We start from the raw sequence: 19028 nt of genomic DNA, 5'->3' as shown, positions 1-19028 counted from the left end.
GTGTACTCTCCCTATCTATCTTTTGCAATGATGTTTTCATTATTTATCATGTCAGTAAAAAAAAGAAAGTAGATCGTTGCAACTTTTTTTTTTTTAAAAAAAAAAAAAAAAAAAAAAAAAAAGACTCTCAGATTACTGGAAACTCGAACTATCGAGACTTCTGTATAGGCAGAAGTGAGGCAACACATTAGGACTGGGAAGGAGAGGGAACACAACAGCATTGTTGGAGTCAAGTTAGCAGATGGTGTAGGTTATTTGGAGGTATTCAGTGCGACTGAGGAGAAGTGGGAATTTGATAAGTTAGTAAAGGATCCATATGGGAACATAAGTAGATGCAGAAAGCGAAGCAGAAAGCATGACATTTGAGGATCTGAAGGGATTTATAGAACTTTGGTGTGGAGATTAGTCCAAGGTATTTTAGTGTGTTAGTTAGATGGATAGGACAGCTATAAATGGTGAGGTATGTCATGGAGACAGAAGGTGCAGGTGGTGCATCCTTTTAATTAATGCCTGGGTTTTGGAAGGGTTAATCTTAAGGGGACATTGATAATTAAATCAAGACCCTACACTGCCGACAGGCGTTGATATTCATCAAATGTGTGCCCCGACCGGGACTCGAACCTGGGTTCTCCTGCTTATATGGCAGATGCTCTATCCATCTGAGCCACCGAGGGCACAGAGGATAGTGCAACTGCAGGGACTTATCCCTTGTATGCTCCCCATGAGAGCCACATTCCCAACTTAATGTCCACACATTACATTCATAATGCACCTCCCCATTACACTCATTACTCATGGCAGACAATCTTACCGAGTCCCGTAAGAGTTTGGGCAATATGTGTGTATCCGCACAGTAGGAGAAGGTCAATGTCTGGTTAGCCTTAACTATATGAACTATATGAAGATGGTATCTGGTCTTTCGGACATGTCTGACCAGATACCATCTTCATATAAGGAGACATTGGTGACACCAGGAGGTAAAATGACTGAGGTAGATTTAGAGGGTTGATTGGGATTTCTGGAGCATAGTGCAAAAAGTGAGGAAATCACACTGAGGAGGTGATTTGGGTATATTGGCGGTGTATAATAGGTAAAGGAGAGAAGAGAGAACAGAACCTTTGGGCACTCCTGCAGTGGGGTGGAAGGTACAGGAATGTTAACAATGACATAGAATGGGCAATTGGACAGGAAGGATGCAATAAGATGGACATAGTTGATTGGATGTGCTTAGGTCTGGCATTTGAAAAAGGGGCTGGAATGCCATATGCAGTCATATGCTTTCTATAAGGAAGACAAAGAAGGTGGATTTAAAGTTTGAGTTGCTGGGACAGAAGTAAGGTGGGGGTTCAAGAGTTGATCACCAGCAGAGAAGGATGGACAGAAGCCACACTGGGTAGTAGGAAGGAAATGGTGTTGGTGCAGATATCACTGGATGCCTCAGGAGAGGATGGATTCAAAGACTTTGCTAAAAACTGAGATGAGGCAGGTAGGTTGTAAAAGGAGGTATCAGTGGGGGTTTTTTTCAGTTTGAGGCCTAGTAGAATTTTGGAGAGTTTCCACAGATTGTGGATGGATAGTGGTATATACAGTTGTAACAGTGATGATAAAGGAGATAGGGCATTCTTTGATGTGTTAATAGGTAGAACAGTCGTGACCAAGGGATGTGTTGTATTTTCTGTGAAATACTCGTTTTATGTCCTGCGCTGTGATTAGGGTGTTTAATTCTGTCTCTGGCATGTTGTTTGAGTACCAGCAGCTGGGAGCCAGGGGTGGGACTGTGGCTTGAGTGTGTTCATGGACAGTGGGGAAATGGGAAGTGTCAAAGTGAGGATCATCAGGGATGGAGAAGACATCAGAAAAATAGTATGCAAAGTGATTGGCTTTGCTCAGGTGGTAAGGGATGGTTCTCATGAAGGATTGGGTAGTGAGGGATGAGATGGGTGTCAGGAGATTGGTAGAAAGGTTTCCAGTACTTAGAGGAGTTAACTGGGAGTGTAGCATTGAGTTTGGTGCATGTCTGGCACCAGTCCCAGCACCTTCTGACATTGAGTAAATTTCTAGTATGTTACTGTATTTGCCAGAGACATATGAGAGTACCCCAGTGAAGAGCCAATAGGACGGAGCAATATAAGTGACAAGATGCATGGAGAAGGAGTATAGCTTGTCGTGAGAGAGTGAGGTCATGATGATATATGGCTTTAGTAGAGAGGTGGGTGGAGATAGCATAAGACAGGGTTTGCTACAGAAAGGCTGTGGCATGGGGCATGGGGGGTGCCATTGGGTCACTGGAATGTTAGGGGTTGGCTTCCTATCCAGGTACCTATGGATTCCTGGTAGGCATTCCAGTTGATACGGGAGTAGTCATGGATAACTTTTGGATGAAGACTGGGATGGTGTGCATGGGAACATGGTAGTGTGTAGTATATAGTGAGGAGGACAGGTAGATGGTCACTTCTTATAGGTATGAGGACCTCTAGTGTGAGGTGACCAAGCAAGATGGGCGATGTTAGGATGACATCTGGGGTGGTGTTACTTTCAGTGTGGATGTGCTATGGTAGGGGACTACATTGCCATATGAGAGTTCATAAACTGATGCCAGCACCAGCATTCTACAGGGGATCTGTTATGGATTCTGAGGTCAGTGGCAATAATATGGGTGGACTATGTACAGTCAATGTGGCTGAGGAAGTTATAAGAGATGGAACTGGTGGATTGGGTGTATAGTGTGGCACAGGTGACAGGAATTTGAAGAAGACCAGGGGTTGTGGCCAAATATGCATGGCCAGCTGCTACTCCACCTCTGGCCAGGGGAGAGGATTATCAGTGATGTGGAGGATTGAGGATGAAGGTATCGATGTTGTTTCAGGGCAAGGTATGCATGAAAAGGGGCTTTTTGGTGGGTAAGGATCAGAAGTTACTATGTAGGGTGCTGTACTACTCTCACACCATGATGGGAGGCTAGGAAGTGTGTTATATGTGTTAGGGATGGAGAGGTTCATATGAGGATGTCAAGAGAGGAGAAGACCAGGTGGACCTGGTTTTGGGAGTGTGTGGTTTTGGTGATGAGGTGGAATATGGAGCAGGCAACAAGGGAGAACAGCAGAAGGGTGCGTGATCATTGGAAGTGGTGGATATTTTGGAAGCTGACTGTAAGGAAACAAATGATGCCCTCAGCAGTGGGAGGTGGGTGGAGAGAGTTATTGGGATGGATGTGATGGTCAATAGGAAAGATGGGCATAGTTAATTCAGGTTTGATTTGGGGATGGGGAGTGGCTTTGCACTTGGCAGATTAGGTAGTGTGAGGGCCATTGCATGTGTTGCATGCAGGGGCAGGGGAACTTAGATTGTGACATTGCTTAAGGAAGTTGGATTGCACATAGTGGGGCAAATGGGAGAATTCTTACAAACAGGAGTAAGGTGAACATTATATAGGAGGCATTTTTGGGGGAGAGATTTGGAGGGTTCAACTTCGTGACGGTGGTTATAGATGAGAGCTCTCTCGATGAAGAGGCAATCAATGGTGAGGACATGTTCTGTGAATACATGCATGAGGAAGGTGGGACATGAGTCACTGAAGATACAGCAGGCACTGTAGATTTCTAGGGAAGGAATGGAACTGAGTTCAGCATCTGCTCTGCCATGATCTCAGGCAAAGTTTCAAGGTCATGGCAGTGGTGGTGGGGAGGGTGGGGTTGTTATGATGGGGGTGTAGTGTTGAAGGGAGTGAGAGATGCATGAGGTGAGTTTAAGGAAAAGATCTGTGTGGAAGCTGCAATTGGTTGCTTTGATAAGGACATAGTTACTGGAGGGGATGATTTGTGATAGCAATGTGGGGGATATACTTTCTGATTTCAAGGGTGAGAAATGTGGTGTGTAGGAATTGAGGATCAGGACAGGATAGGATGAAGGTATGGGACAGCCAGGGGAAAAGGTGCAGGGCGAGGGAGCAGTGTCCGTGTGCTCAGTGGGGTCTCAATTGGTTTGCGGATTTTTGGTGGCAGTGCTAGCTGTGCTGTCTGTTTTGGGTCACTTCTGGGTATTTTTAAGGACTATGAGATTGGGTCGGGGTTGAGGAATTGGAGATGGTGAGATATGGCACTTGGCAGGTCCTTGGGCTGGAGTCAGTGTGTCTTCTGGTGGATGGTGTTGAGGCATATGGTGCAGCAATGGTGTCTTGGCAGGATGTAATTTGTGTAGATGTTGCAGGTTCAGTGTTGAGTGTGAGAAAGGTTGGGTGGAGGACAGGCAAATGAAAATGTGTTGGATGGGGAAGGTGTTGAAGGGATGATAGGGTAGGTGGATGATGTGACTGTGGATGGGGAAGAAACTGTGGGAAAGGGGGGGGGGGGGGGGGGTGGATGGGCCAGAGGAAGTGCCCCGTGTAGCGATGACTGGAGCAGGTGAGAAGGTGGGTGTAAATGATGGAGGTGGATGGGGTGTCCATCGTGAGTTGATATGTACTGGCAATGTAGCGTCACCGAGATAGTGGAGATGGTTGCTATGATGTCTGAGATGATGTGATGATGGTAGATAAGGAGTGGTGGCAATGATAACAAAGGCAAGTAGATGGAGGCAGCAGTTGTGCCAGCAGCAGTGATGATGGTGGTGATGAAGATGTAGACAAGGATTGAGACAGATTTGGGAAGGCAGTAGCAGTGGCAGCAGCTGGCAGCATCAGCAATGATGGTGATGGAAATGGTGGTTGTGCAGCAAGATGGAGGCAATGACAATAAAACAATGATATGCAAGGTGATTAAGATGAATGCACACAGAGGAAAGTCTCAAGTAAACTATGCAGATATGGTAGCAAAGCATTGGGGAGTGGACCCCACCAGTATATGTGAAACAAGAGTAGCAACAAACAAATTAGTGAGAAAGAATTCTAGTCAGTTGTGCTGGTCCTCTGCAGTAACAGACCACAGCCTGTTAAATAAGTACAAGGTTTAGTTTGAAGAAATGGTAATATTTGTTCATGCAGACATTTATAGGGACCCTGTGATCAAGAAAGCACTTGACATTGGACTTTGTGGAAAAAAATTTCAGTAGAGAAACCGGCTATGCACTTAGTAATGCACAGAAGCAAGTACCTAATAAAGAAAAAGCACAGAAATCGAGTTTTTGCTGTTTTCTGCCTGATTTGAGGGACGACACTGCAAATAAAGCTTGATAAAGAATGCAAACAAAATCTATGAATGTCAAGGGTGCCACCTCAGTATGCGCCATTTGCATGCTGTCATCATGATGTAATACAGCCAATCACATGCCGTCCTGTGTGTAAAAAAGTGTGAGTCTCACTAGTTCATGACAGCCAGTTTTAGCACCTGATGATGATGATGATGATGGAGGCAATCATCGAAAGCCTCTTTGTACGGGTGCTGATGACTGCGCAGTTGAGTGCCTCACAAACCAAACATTATCATCATCATCACCAAAGGCCTGGAATTTTTTCCGAATATGATGTGGCAATTGAAAACCGAACTTTTGACACATCTTCAAGTGTTAGCAATTAACAAGACATAGATGAGTCTTACTAGATTCTCCAATCAGTTATTAGAACAAATGGTCACCCCAGCTTATAACCTTGTTAAAATGCAGACATATGCAGTAAAGTATGGTACTACAGACCAAAAACAATGAATATATAAGATTCTGTTGTTTTAATTGAACTCTTAGGTTCAAGTACTCATCATAATGTGTCACAGGACATAGGTACATGGAGACAGTTGTACAATGGAAACCAACAACCCTAGTCCAGAGGTATGTACACACCAGCTTTACAAGTCCTTCTTAGCACATGAACTTAAATGAGTGTGACTGCTCACTTATGTAGTATCTGCTGTAAGCTCCTTCATCCAAGGCTGCTGTTGTTCACTGGAACTCTTGAACTCTGCTGAGCTATCACGTGCTTGACATTTGAGAGCCCCAATGTATGGCGTTTGAGGCTGTTTGTTTATAGATGATATGCAGCTGAATCCTCCAACTTTTACCTCTAATTCACAATCAGCAGTTTCCCAGTGTGTGTTACCTCTGAATGGCCAAGTAAAAGTGGCTTGCACTGTACATCTATGCCTAAGTTACAAGTTAATATTCATACTTAGATGATTTTTCTCTTTCCTCTTGCAACCTTTTTGTGACCAGTCATTACAAATGTTAAAATGAAAAGTGCTGTTAAAGTGTACAAAAGCATAATAATAGAGTCTGATGCTTACTTTCTCACATACACAAATCCTATAGCATCCAGACTGTGTGCTTCTCTAAACTCCATAAAGATAGTATCCCAGTCAGTCCTGTTGTGTATTCATTCTCAGTTCCTATTATAAATTAGCCAGAGAGCCAAATGATCTGATCAAGATAATGCCAAGTTTAACCCCAGTCATAGTATTCTTACTTCAGTTGACTTAGCGAACAAGATAAAAGGCCTGCAAATCCCCCCCTAGTACCAACCTAGTTTCCGTTGATGTTAGCAACTTATTCACTAATATACCTGTAAAGAAGTGCCTAAACATTTTCACAAGCTTACTAGATAAATCAGGAGTTAATATGGTTGTCACAGACAACAGGCCAGCCAGAGTGACCGAGCAGTTCTAGGCGCTACAGTCTGGAACCGCACGACCCCTACGGTTGCAGGTTCGAATCCTGCCTCGGGCATGGATGTTGTGTGATGTCCTTAGGTTAGTTAGGTTTAAGTAGTTCTAAATTCTAGGGACTGATGACCACAGAAGTTAAGTCCCACAGTGCTCGGAACCAGTTGAACCATTTTTCATAGACAACATAAGGTTAGCTACACAAACCTGCGTCACACAAAATTATTTCAGTTTCATTCGCAAGATATACAGATGGCTTGATGGGTAGCTATGAGATCTCCCCTTAGTCCAATCATTGCTGAAATCTTCATAATTAATTCTGAAAAACAGTTTCAGAAAAATACCTCACGCTCTTCCAAGGTAGGATACCGATTTTGTCATGTTGGTGATGTGTTGTGCCTAAGGACAGGTACTACCAGACAACTTCACAAATTCCTCAAGCAGCAAAATTCTGAACACAACAGTATAAAATCTGCAATGGAGCTTGGGGGTAACTGCATAAATTATTTTCATTTAACCATAGACATCAGTGATCATTAAATGTGATTTAAGACTTTCTCGGCGTATTCCATTCGTGAAATCTTCTCGGGTGATCAGCCGAGTAAAGGTGTCGTCTTCTCGCAACGTTTCGAAGGGTTTCGTACCCATCATCTTCAAGCGAAGATGATGGGTACGAAACCCTTCGAAACGTTGCGAGAAGACGACGCCTTTACTCGGCTGATCACCCGAGAAGATTTCACGAATCAGTGATCATATTCATACTTTCAAGATTTTTAGTAAGGGTTCAACCACAGATATTGTAACACCTGCTGATTCTCAAAATCTGTGGCCTATAAACATGCTGCCTTTCATTCAATGACACATTGCCTAATATTAATTGCCATGAGTGAAGACAACTTACAAATTTAATTAAATGCTGTCAGACAAATAGCATCAGACAACAGCTATCATCCTACCTTGGTGGGCTCCATAACGCACAAAAAGCAGAAACAACTCTCTTCTGTACCTTGTTCTCAACCCATCACCTCGAGAATGCAATAAATGGTCCACAATTCAATATTTAGGAAAAGTCTCACAGAATGTAGCTACACAGCTTATATCGGACACTTTTATTCTCAATGGCAAAGACAGCACTTCAGCTTTGAAAAAGAGTGGAATATACAAAATCACTTGAAATCGTGGAAAATTCTGTATAGGTTAGTCTGGCAGGGCAATATGCCCCCTTTGAAGGAACACAAAAGAAGTTGAAAATTTAGAAAAGGAGACTCTACTTTTCAGATCACCTGCTTATAGAAGGCCGTAGTTACAAGGTGCATGATGAGGTATTACATCACATCCATAAAGGAAGGAAGATGATTTACCTTGAAATAATGGAAATAAGAACATATGTCTATCTGCCCAAGCTTGGTACTAAATGACCAGACACAGATCCCTTACCTGGCACTTTGAACTACAGACACCACTCATAATCTCATCCAGGCCATGTTGTAAACTACCCTTGTTACTCAAATGCCGTATTTTTTCCTTTATTTCAGCTACTATAACTTCTCTTGTCCTGTTAAAAAATTTAGTTTGTATGATCACAGCTGCTTTATGTACCTGTTTAATCTCACTAGAATAGCTTATCTGTTTGTAATTTAGGACCTGTTAAAGACAAGGTTATTTTATTCAGCCATGACCTTGGAACATGTCACTGAAGTTTGTTGTTCACTTTATTTTCTTCTACAAACAAATGTTGTAATTTGTTATGCAGTTCATTAATTAGTGTGTCACACATTTATCTTAGTTAAATAATCTTACATGAAAGTTTCATTGAAATAATTACTCTCATTTTATTCTTAAAATTGATATTAACAATTTTCATCTTTGGAAATGGAAATGGAGGTACTCTGAACCTGCACTATTTTAAAATTTTTGATCCTACAAAAATTCCACTGCATGATTTATTTACCTTTGTGCCTGATGGTGTAACAGCATAGAACATGTCTGTTACATAAACAGCAAATATTGTAGACTGTTAGACTGGAACATATTTGTTTTTATTCATAAAAGCCATTATTGTTTGTGCTTAATCATCTATAATTAATGTACAGCATTCTCACTGTCTCTCTGCTAGGTAGCACTCTTTCCATTTTTTTCTAGTCTCCACTCAGATGAAGTACCACCCAAAACATGGGTCCATTCATTCAAGTTTTGCACCAGACACGGTCATCATCATTGTCTCTACCACTGCCAGGTTTCTTGACTGGAGAAGTCGAATGAAATTGAAATGCTCTGATTTATCACTCCATTCATTTCTTTCTGTGGCAATCATGATTGCATTTTGTATTCAGCATTAGGCTTGCTTCATGAGTTAAACTGATGTTTTATGGTGTAGAAGGGTGAGCTGAAAAGTAATCCCTCCAATTTTTTTTTTTTATGTGAAAACACTTAGAGCTCTTTTAAATAAAGCAAACATTATTAACATTCTACATCTTTATTCTTCGTATCAAAATATTTCCAGTCCTCTGCCAACAGAGGACCCCAAACTGTAATGTGTAGCATAGTGGAGGGTAGCATAACTATGTTAGTGCATGTGAAACAGTGTGCTTTACTTGAGTTTCAAATTTGAAGAGTCCTTCCACACATGGAGTACCCTACCCATCAGCATGACAGTGCCAGACCACACATGAGTCCTGCAATGTCTGCAACAGTCTGATGCCTTGGGTTCATCATTGATCTTCTCCATACAGTCCTGGCTTAGCCCCATCCGATTTTCATGTTTCCAAACCTTAAAGAAGACCTTTGATGACTTCACTTTGATAGTGATGAAGTGCTGTCAATGTGGTCTCACATTGGGTAAAATATGTTTATTACTAGGGTGACTATGTTGAAATAAGCACATAGACATGAAAAATAAAGATGTAGAATGTTAACAAAGTTCGTTTTCTTATCTTGGGAAAATTCACATAAAAAATTCAGAAGCATTACTATTGAGCACATCCTCATAGATCCTATGTGTTGGCTATGGCTCATACTTGCAGCATTATCCTGGTTAGCAGGAACCCTTTGCAAAACTTAACCTATATGATGTTCTTAGGACTGATGCATTAAACTTTCAGTACACCCTATAAATAACACAGGCTGACTAATTGCTCTGTAGATTATAGAGAATTAACGTTGGCAGCTAATAGCAATGAAGTTCTGTTGCTTGTCAGGGGATGCCATCCTCTTTGCAAATGAGCTGCAACAACCAGGCTCACAATGCATTAGAGCAATGTGGTCACCCCTCATCCCAAATGGGAGTCAATGGGAGTTATATAATACACATTCAAGGAACGGAGCTCTTCGGTAGAATTTAAATGTAGGGGTTATGTTGTAAGTGGAACCCCTCAAGCCATTGATAGAACTTACTGGTGTTGCATAGATTCTGTAGAAATGTGGTTACATCCTTTCCTCATTGGGATCATTGGAAAGACTGGACACCGTAATTCATGTCACATCCTTCTATGGCATTCCTTGTGTTCAGGTTTCCTTTATCAGAGGCCTAAACAAGGACAGTTTATGAACTCTTTGCATGGTGTCATCAAGGTATTCCCTTTAATTGTATTTTTTGAAGTGGGGAGAATTCTACTGCAATGAGAATCATTCAACCCCCTCTCCCCCTCAACACTACTGTCAGGTAGTTTTGTGTCTCTGTCCTTGCATTATCCCTGACCACTAATCATCTGTACAAACCTTTTCACTTCTATAGGGCCCATGTTAGTGCTGAGATTGATCCTTGTGGTGACTCACATACAGTTATATGACTCAAATTAATCAGGTAAGGGAAGATTAATGATTCAAGTTGTACACGAATATGAAAACTGAATCACTTAAATTACGTATCTTGGACTCATAATGTTTATCTTCTTAATACAATTACACACCACCAGTACTCATGACATATTACACTACTATTATTCATCTCATTTGTCAGTTCCTTTACCATGTGTCTCATTGCTGTACACAGTATATGTGATGTTTTTGTTTCACCAATGTAATTAAGTTTTTCAGTCTGATGTCAGTGGTACATTAACCTTTGCATATCCATTCTGAAAGATTAGGTCCCAATTTACTGTGTAAAGAGGATAACTGGTGCCATAAGCTATAAAGCTCAAGAATAACAGTGTAAACAGGTACTATAATACTTATTTCTGGGGCAAGATTTCAACTATTATATCAAAAATTGGATTTACTATGAGAATATGCTAGCACAAGTAAGTAGTTGATTCTGATTTGAGAGTGAAACCTCTGTTAAAGCCACCTATGACTCATCCTGCAGTCCTAAATTATTTGCTGTATTTGATATATTATTGTGCAGACACAATATGTATTAACTGTCCTGTGTACTAGCTACTTCTATTTGATATGCTCCAAACCTCAACATGTTGTTGTGTGGCCACTCACCACTTTGATGTTACTAAGCTGAAAGGATGTTGTCTCAGGCCATACTGAACTGGCTGTTAACTCCGCATCTTCTATGTGCCATTGTGCTGTTAGGTAGCTAATGCAATTGCTTCCTGCACACTCTCATGAATTCTATATGTGTGCCAAAGTTGTTCTACCAAAAACACTTGTAATTTGAATCTATCCGAATATCTGGCTATTGTGAATGTTCCTTGAGTCATTTCATTTTCTGATATGTAGCCTTTGTGTATCATTGCAAGAGGCAATGACTTCCCATATCAGTCACCCAGGGATCAGCAGAGTTTATTCTTGTGCCTAATAACACTTCTTCTCAAGACACATGAGTAGGCATGATATGTTTTCTGCATCATGCATACAGACTTTCCATTCTAATATCTTTTTGTACAAGAGGACTTGAGAAAAGGAATGTTTATTATATAAGTGTTGTTTTTCAAGCCATAAGAGAATACCTACTCCAACACGTTTGGCATTTGAGCATGCCTGATATGCGCAACTTTTAGCACCAAGGTGATGTCATTCACAAATATGGAATTCAGAGGGTTATTGATATCTTATAATGAGAAGCTATAGAATCCATATTAATTTTCATTTGGTGTTATTTGCCTACTTGTGATGGTATGAATCACACCCATGACAGACAGGGACCATGGTTTCTTGTGCTGCTAAACAACCACAACCACAATTGTCCATACTTTTGATTGGTTTTGTGATTTTATATTGGTTATTGGTAGGTGAATGCCCTTGCATGTTATTCAGCTATTTTTTTTTTTTTTTTTTTTTTTTTTTTTTTTTTTTGTCTTCCTCTGGCTATTTCTCACCTCCTGCTATGTCACCAGCTCTATCCAGTGTTCCTCCTTCTGGTGAGGAAGGGTAGGTCATGCTAACCCCCCCCCCCCCACCCCCCCCCCAGTCATAGCAGTTTACTATTTCATCTTTCCACTCATGTTTACTGAGGCACTGTGCTTCCCTTCTTACCATGTTCAGCTACTCCTTTACTGAAATTTTCGCCACAGGGAATGACATTTCTCATGTTGTGCCTAACCAGTAAGTAAGAATTGAAATTTTCCCATTGGATGTTAGTTATTCTGCGCCCTGTGATTCTCTAAGAATTTGGTGAACATTAATGTTCAGTACATCCTATCTCTCTTATACCTATCACTTTAGAATTTTCTGTCTGTATTCACGTGTGCATGTAATTGCACATGACACTATGCTTGTTAAAGTCATTCCACTATGATCACTAAGGTCTGGTTGGCCCAATATGACATTTACACACAATCCTGTTTACCCTTTCTTTCCTCATGAAGTCCTGTTTCCAGTTTCGTGCATGCACTCCTACGTGGGCATGCAATATGTTGGATTGCCTGGGGTGCCATGAATTTGATAGACATTCACTCTTTTTAATCATATTCACAGCCTCGTTTCTGGTTTATTTGCAGAACCTCCCACATATTAATTTATATTTTAAAATTTCCCTTGCCATGATCCTTGCGCAAACTGCCAAACACTACTTTCAGCTATGTTGCATCACAGACACCAGTTTCATACACTGATGTGACAAGAGTCATGGGAGAGCAATACTCACACATACACATGGCAGTGCACTGGTGGAGCTATCGTTTGCACTCATTTAATTCATGTAAAAGATTTACAATGTGATTATGGCTACACAATGGGAATTAACAGACTTTGATTGTGGAATGACAGTTAGAGCTAAATGCATGGGACATTCCATTTCAGCAGTTGTTAAGGAATTTAATATTCTGAGCTCCACAGTGTCAAGAGTGTGCTAAGAGTTCGAGATTTCAGACATTAGCTTTCAATACAGACATCTCAGTAGCTGATATTCTCCACTTAACGACCAAGAGCAACTGCATTTGCATATAGTTGTCAGTTCTAACAAATGAGGAATGTTGCATGAAGTAACTGCAGAAATCAATGTGGGACATAATGACAAACATATCTCTTAGGTGAGCACAGTGAAATTTGACATTAATGGGCTGTAGCAGCAGATGCTTAACGCAAGTGCCTTTGCTAACAGCATGACAATACCTGCAGCACCTCTCCTGGGCTCCTACCATGTCGGTTTGACCCTAGATGACTGGAAAACTGCGGTCTGGTCAGGTGAGTCCCACTTTCAGTTAGCAAGATCTGATGGAAGTGTTTGAGTGCGGGCATCCCCCACAAAGCCATGGACCCAGGTTGTCAACAAGGCACTGTGCAGGCTGGTGGTGGCTCCATAATGGTGTTGGCTGTATTTACATGGAACTGAACCAATCATTGACTGGAAATGGTTATGTTCAACTATTTGGAGACCATCCATGGATTTCATGTTCCCAAATAATGATGGAATTTTTATGGATGACAATGCGTCATGTCACCAAGCCACAATTTTTCATGACTGGTTTGAAGAACATTCTGGACAGTTCAAACGAATGATTTTGCCACAGATCGCCTGTCATGAATCCCATCAAACATTTATGGATCATGATTAAGAGGTCATTTCATACACAAAATCCTGCACCAGCAACACTTTTGCGTTGTGCAACCATTTGGATGCCAACCTATGGAATAAAGCCATCCATTCTCCCATCTCACTTATTATTAGTGCTCAAGACACTCTTGTTCACCAGCATGCGCAATTAATGCACATAGAAAACAACTTGCTTGTAAACACTGGGCAGACTTGAATAGCCACTATCGAATTAGTACAACACTATGAGAAACTTCAAAACATTGTTTATCATGACCTAATAACGATGCATTGGGAATTATGTAAGATAACTGCTGCTTTGGAAATTAAGGGCCTACAGATCCTTGTCTATAACACCCATGTCCCCCAGTTGCAGATAAATGTGCAGCATATCACTACCCAATTAGAATAACAACATAGTCCCAGCTTCATGCCTTCCGAGCTATTTCTACATGGCTAATATCACTGCTCAATTTACAATGCCTTTGCATATGATTCCTCCTATCTGAGAGTTTCCCCTTACTACTATGCCACAGTCAATGTGTAAACCACTGGGCTCCACAATAACATTAACATAATGATAAACCCATCTATTACTTATACCATTTGTGCATTTCAATGTTCTCAACTACACTCTTTCCTCATTACATAGAATACTTTGTGAAAATATGTATACTTGCCAAACTCATGAGTTGCTTAAAGTGTTTATTAATGGGTTCTGTCAACAGTTGCAGTATTTATTGAGCAATTAGTTTTGATCCTTACAACCTCATTTACAAGCCTGTAATGTTCGAAACTAGTCACCTAATAAATACAGCAACTGTTGACAGAACCATTAATAAATGCTTTAAGGCATTTAAATAAAGTTGTTATTTCCTGTCAATGAAATGTTGAAGCTGAACAAACTCATGAGTTCCTGATATTTAGCAAAGACTGCCTAACACATTCAACCACTTTGCTCACCAACCTTCAACTTTACATTCAAGCCAAAAAACTACTCATGCTTAGTGCTTCAAACCTGCACCTCTAGCTGTGAGATTGCTCTCTTAATAGTCAAAGCCTCTATTGCTCCATGCCCACTACAGTGCAAGAGCCCATATTTATACCTGTTTGCAACAGCCTGTTGTACTCATACATGGTACCTCAGCCCTATCATGTTACTCTGACAGGTAGTACGTTATTATTTAACTGTTCCCACTGTGATCTTATCAGACTTACCCTTAATTTGCTGGTCCATCTGGAAAATATTTTCAGTGTAATTTTGGATCCCTTTCTTCTACATCTACCACAGTTATCTTTTGAGATACACCACAAAGATAACTAGACAATGCTATCTAATCTCATGGATGATCATCTGTGATGACAGACAGACCAACTCATAGTTCATGAGAAGGGACCAATTAGTGTGAATCACACCATTGCACATGTAAATAATTGGATCATCAGAGGTTTAAGATGACTGTAATGTTACTTAGTTCCATATCTATTCCTCTAGCTCTGATTTTTTGTTGGGCTAGTTGTGTGACTCTTTACAAAAAAAAAGGGTTATTATAATGTGATTCAGTAAGTCACCGAAAGAACTTGTATCTGAGCCAAAACCACCTTGTAACTATCGTAAGTAAGAATAATTTGAATTTTGTCCCAGTTACATAACTGTAAGATTTATTGTGGTTGGATTTGTGACTGCTCTATGCCAGGATAAAATTGTGGTTGTTGATTGCAGAAGAGGTACTGTGCACAGAAATTAAGATAAAGCTTTTATATTATATCAATGATTTGAGATTCCAGGAAATGGCCACTTTCTATATGCCCCTGTACATTGTGTATTTGTCTCAAGTACATTAAATACAAAACTATGGCCCAAAGCTATAGAAGGGATTAACTATGTATATGACTAACTTAGGAAAGGGAGTACAGTGCTTTCAAAAAGAAAAAAGAAGCAAATAAACATAATATCTTAATGTGCACTTTACACATAATTATCAAAAATTAGTATTTCTACAGCTGTTTCCTTCCTTTTAAATCTTCATTTGAGAATAGAATAAGTAATTTTGAAAGATATCCTGTGTAAATGTTACACCATTTTTTTGTTAACACTGTGCAATTCAGTTATCTCATTTGAATATGCGTAGTCCATTACTTAAATAATGGGTAATACGTAAATGTCAGTTTACCCTGTTAAGATGGAATTCTACATTAGATGGCCTTCAGCCATATTTTAATAATTCTCACTAATACATTTTCTGATAAAACTAAGTTCCTAATATAATTATTTTGTTGTTCGGGTTGTACTAGTTATAAGGTGTATCCCAAAAAAAAAAAAAAAAAAAAAAAAAAAAAAAAAAAAAAAAAAAAAAAAAAAAAAAAAAAAAAAAAAACTTTTGGAATAACATAAAAAAATGGCTCTGAGCACTATGGGACTTAACATCTATGGTCATCAGTCCCAACTAGTAAAAGACAGAAAAATCAAACTCAGCATACTCTTCAATGAGGTCTCCAATACGAGTGGAAAAACCCGCTCCAAATTACAACTTTGTTCTTGTATAAAACATCTCCATGGGTCCTCTTTAATGCATAACTGATGGAGTGTTACAGTTCTGTAGCACTGGCTACTGAGGCACGAGCAACCTGGCTGGTACTGCTCACACCATCAGCCATGCAGCCACTCATTGCTGCACCTCACTGCCTCTCCTTGCCACTGTGGCTTACCAGCTCCCTGTAAACTATTGTACCCCAAACTGATAAGCCATAGATAAATGAGACATGGCATCTTAAAAACCTACCATTACCTTCAGCAAGAATGCCATACAGAAGGCAGTTGAAGCCTTTTAAAATGAGCTAAAAATTCGAATTTGTAATAACATAAAATTTGTCAGGGCAGCAGTACACACATACATACATTAATCCTTGTTCCATAGATCATGAATATGACATTTTGTAATGATGTGGAACATGTCACTTTAACATAAGTTTTCTTTACACAAATTAATTAATTTTTTTTTACATTTACTACTTCATCTATTGAGTAGAAGGAGTTGTCATTCAGAAATTCTTTTAATTTGCTTTTAAATGTTGGTTGGCTATCTGTCTGATTTTTAATACTATTTGGCAAATGACCAAATATTTTTGTGGCAACACAATTCACCCCTTTCTGTTCCAAAAAGAGATTTAATCCAGAGTAGTGAATATCATCCTTTCTTCTAGTGTCGTAGCTATGCACTTCGCTGTTAATTTTGAATTGGTATGGATTATTAATGACAAATTTCATAAGGAATATACGTATTGTGAAGGTACTGTGAGTATCCCAGGTTCCTTAAATAAATGTCTGCAAGGTGATCTTGGGTGGGCTCCAGCTATTATTCTGATTATACACTTTTGTGTAATGAATACTTTCTCTCTTAATGACGAATTGCCCCAAAATATGATGCCATATGGAAGCCAGTGAATGAAAATAGGCATAGTAGGCTAATTTACTGATATGTTTATCACCAAAATTTGCAATAACCCTAATAGCATAAGTAGCTGAACCTAACCATTTCAGCAGATCATTGATGTGTTTCTTCCAATTTAATTTCCCATCAATGCACACACCCAGAAATTTTGAGCATTCTACCTTAGCAACAGACTTCCATTCATAGTCTATATTTATCAGTGGTGTTATGCCATTTACTGTACAGAATTGTATAAACTGTGTTTTCCCAAAATTTAGTGAGAGTCTTTTTGCAGAGAACCACTTAATAATTTTCTGAAAGACATTATTTGCAATTTCCTCAGCTGATTCTTGCTTCTTGGGTGTAATTACTATACTTGTATCATCAGCAAAAAGAACTAACTTTGCATCTTCATGAATATAGAGTGGCAAGTCATTAATATATATTAAGAACAATAAGGGGCCCAAGATTCAACCCTGTGGGACACCATTCTTGATACCTCCCCAGTTAGAGGACTCTGCTCGTTTTTGTAGACTATCTGTACTGTTAATTTCAATCTTCTGCATTCTTCCAGTTAAGTATGAATTAAAACATTTGGGTACTGTCCTACTCATACCACAGTATTTAAGCTTATCCAAAAGAATTTCATGATTCACACAATCAAAAGCCTTTGAGAGATCACAAAATATCCCAATGGGTGATGATTGGTTATTCATTCCATTTAATAGTTGATCAGTGAAAGCATATATAGCATTTTCTGTTGAAAAGCCTTTCTGAAAACCAAATTGACATTTTGTTAGTACTTCATTTTTACAAATATATGATGCTACTCTTGAATACATTACTTTTTTCAAGAATTTTGGATAAAGCTGTCAGAAGTGAGACAGGGTGGTAGTTGTTAGCATCAGATCTATCCCCTGTTTTATGCAATGATTTAACACTAGCATATTTCAGTCTATCTGGAAAAATTCCATTTCAGTGTGCTACTACATATGTGCCTGAGAATCCTACTAATTTGTTGGGAACAAGCTTTTAGTACTCTGTTGGAAATGCATTCAACTTCAGGTGAGCTTTTACTTTTGAGTGAATTTATTATTTTCCTAATTTCAGTGGGAGAGGTGGGTTGAATTTTAATTTTATCAATTTTCATAGGTGCTGCCTCTTCCGTATACTGCCTTACATTTTCTAATGAATAGCTGGAACCTATTTTCTCTACAACACTTAAAAACTGATTATTAATAATGTTTTCTACTTCTGACTTCTTGTTAACAAACTTTTCATTGTTTTTCTAAAAACAAAGATGATGTGACTTACCAAACGAAAGTGCTGGCAGGTCGATACACACACAAGCAAACACAAACATACACACAAAATTCAAGCTTTCGCAACAAATGGTTGCTTCATCAGGAAAGAGGGAAGGAGGGGGAAAGACGAAAGGATGTGGGTTTTAAGGGAGAGGGTAAAGAGTCATTCCAATCCCGGGAGCGGAAAGACTTACCTTTGCCTTTACAAATGTCTGCTTGTGTCTGTGTATGTGCAGATGGATATGTGTGTGTGTGCGAGTGTATACCTGTCCTTTTTTCCCCCTAAGGTAAGTCTTTCCGCTCACGGGATTGGAATGACTCCTTACCCTCTCCCTTAAAACCCACATCCTTTCGTCTTTCCCTCTCCTTCCCTCTTTCCTGATGAAGCAACTGTTTGTTGCGAAAGCTTGAATTTTGTGTGTATGTTTGTGTTTGTTTGTGTGTCTATCGACCTGCCAGTACTTTCGTTTGGTAAGTCACACCATCTTTGTTTTTAGATATATTTTTCCCACGTGGAATGTTTCCCTCTATTATTTTCATTGTGTTTGATAGAAATACAGTCTTCCTGTGCTCTCGTTTGCCCTGTTTCCCTTTTCACAATATTCCAAATTGCTTTAATTTTATTATCAGATGTGCTAATCTCAGACATAATGCACATACTTTCGGACTTTTTAATAACTTTTCTTAATACAGTGCAGTAGTTTTTATAATGTTTCATTGTTTCGGGATCATTGCTCCTCCTAGCTATAAGATATATATATCCCTTTTCTGTTTACAAGATATTTTT

The 19028-nt window shown here is 39.6% G+C and overlaps 1 non-coding gene across 1 annotated transcript; it reads right to left on the bottom strand.

Annotated features, from left to right (window-relative positions):
- Positions 1-600: 600 nt before the first annotated feature.
- Positions 601-675, bottom strand: Trnai-uau. Its single transcript has one exon. It is a non-coding gene; the product is annotated as a tRNA-Ile (tRNA).
- Positions 676-19028: the final 18353 nt, after the last annotated feature.

Source organism: Schistocerca americana, chromosome 5 (genome assembly GCF_021461395.2).
Source record: "Schistocerca americana isolate TAMUIC-IGC-003095 chromosome 5, iqSchAmer2.1, whole genome shotgun sequence".
Lineage (NCBI taxonomy): Eukaryota > Metazoa > Arthropoda > Insecta > Orthoptera > Acrididae > Schistocerca > Schistocerca americana.
Note: the sequence above shows the minus strand (reverse complement) of the source record. Positions and strands in the feature narration are given on the sequence as shown.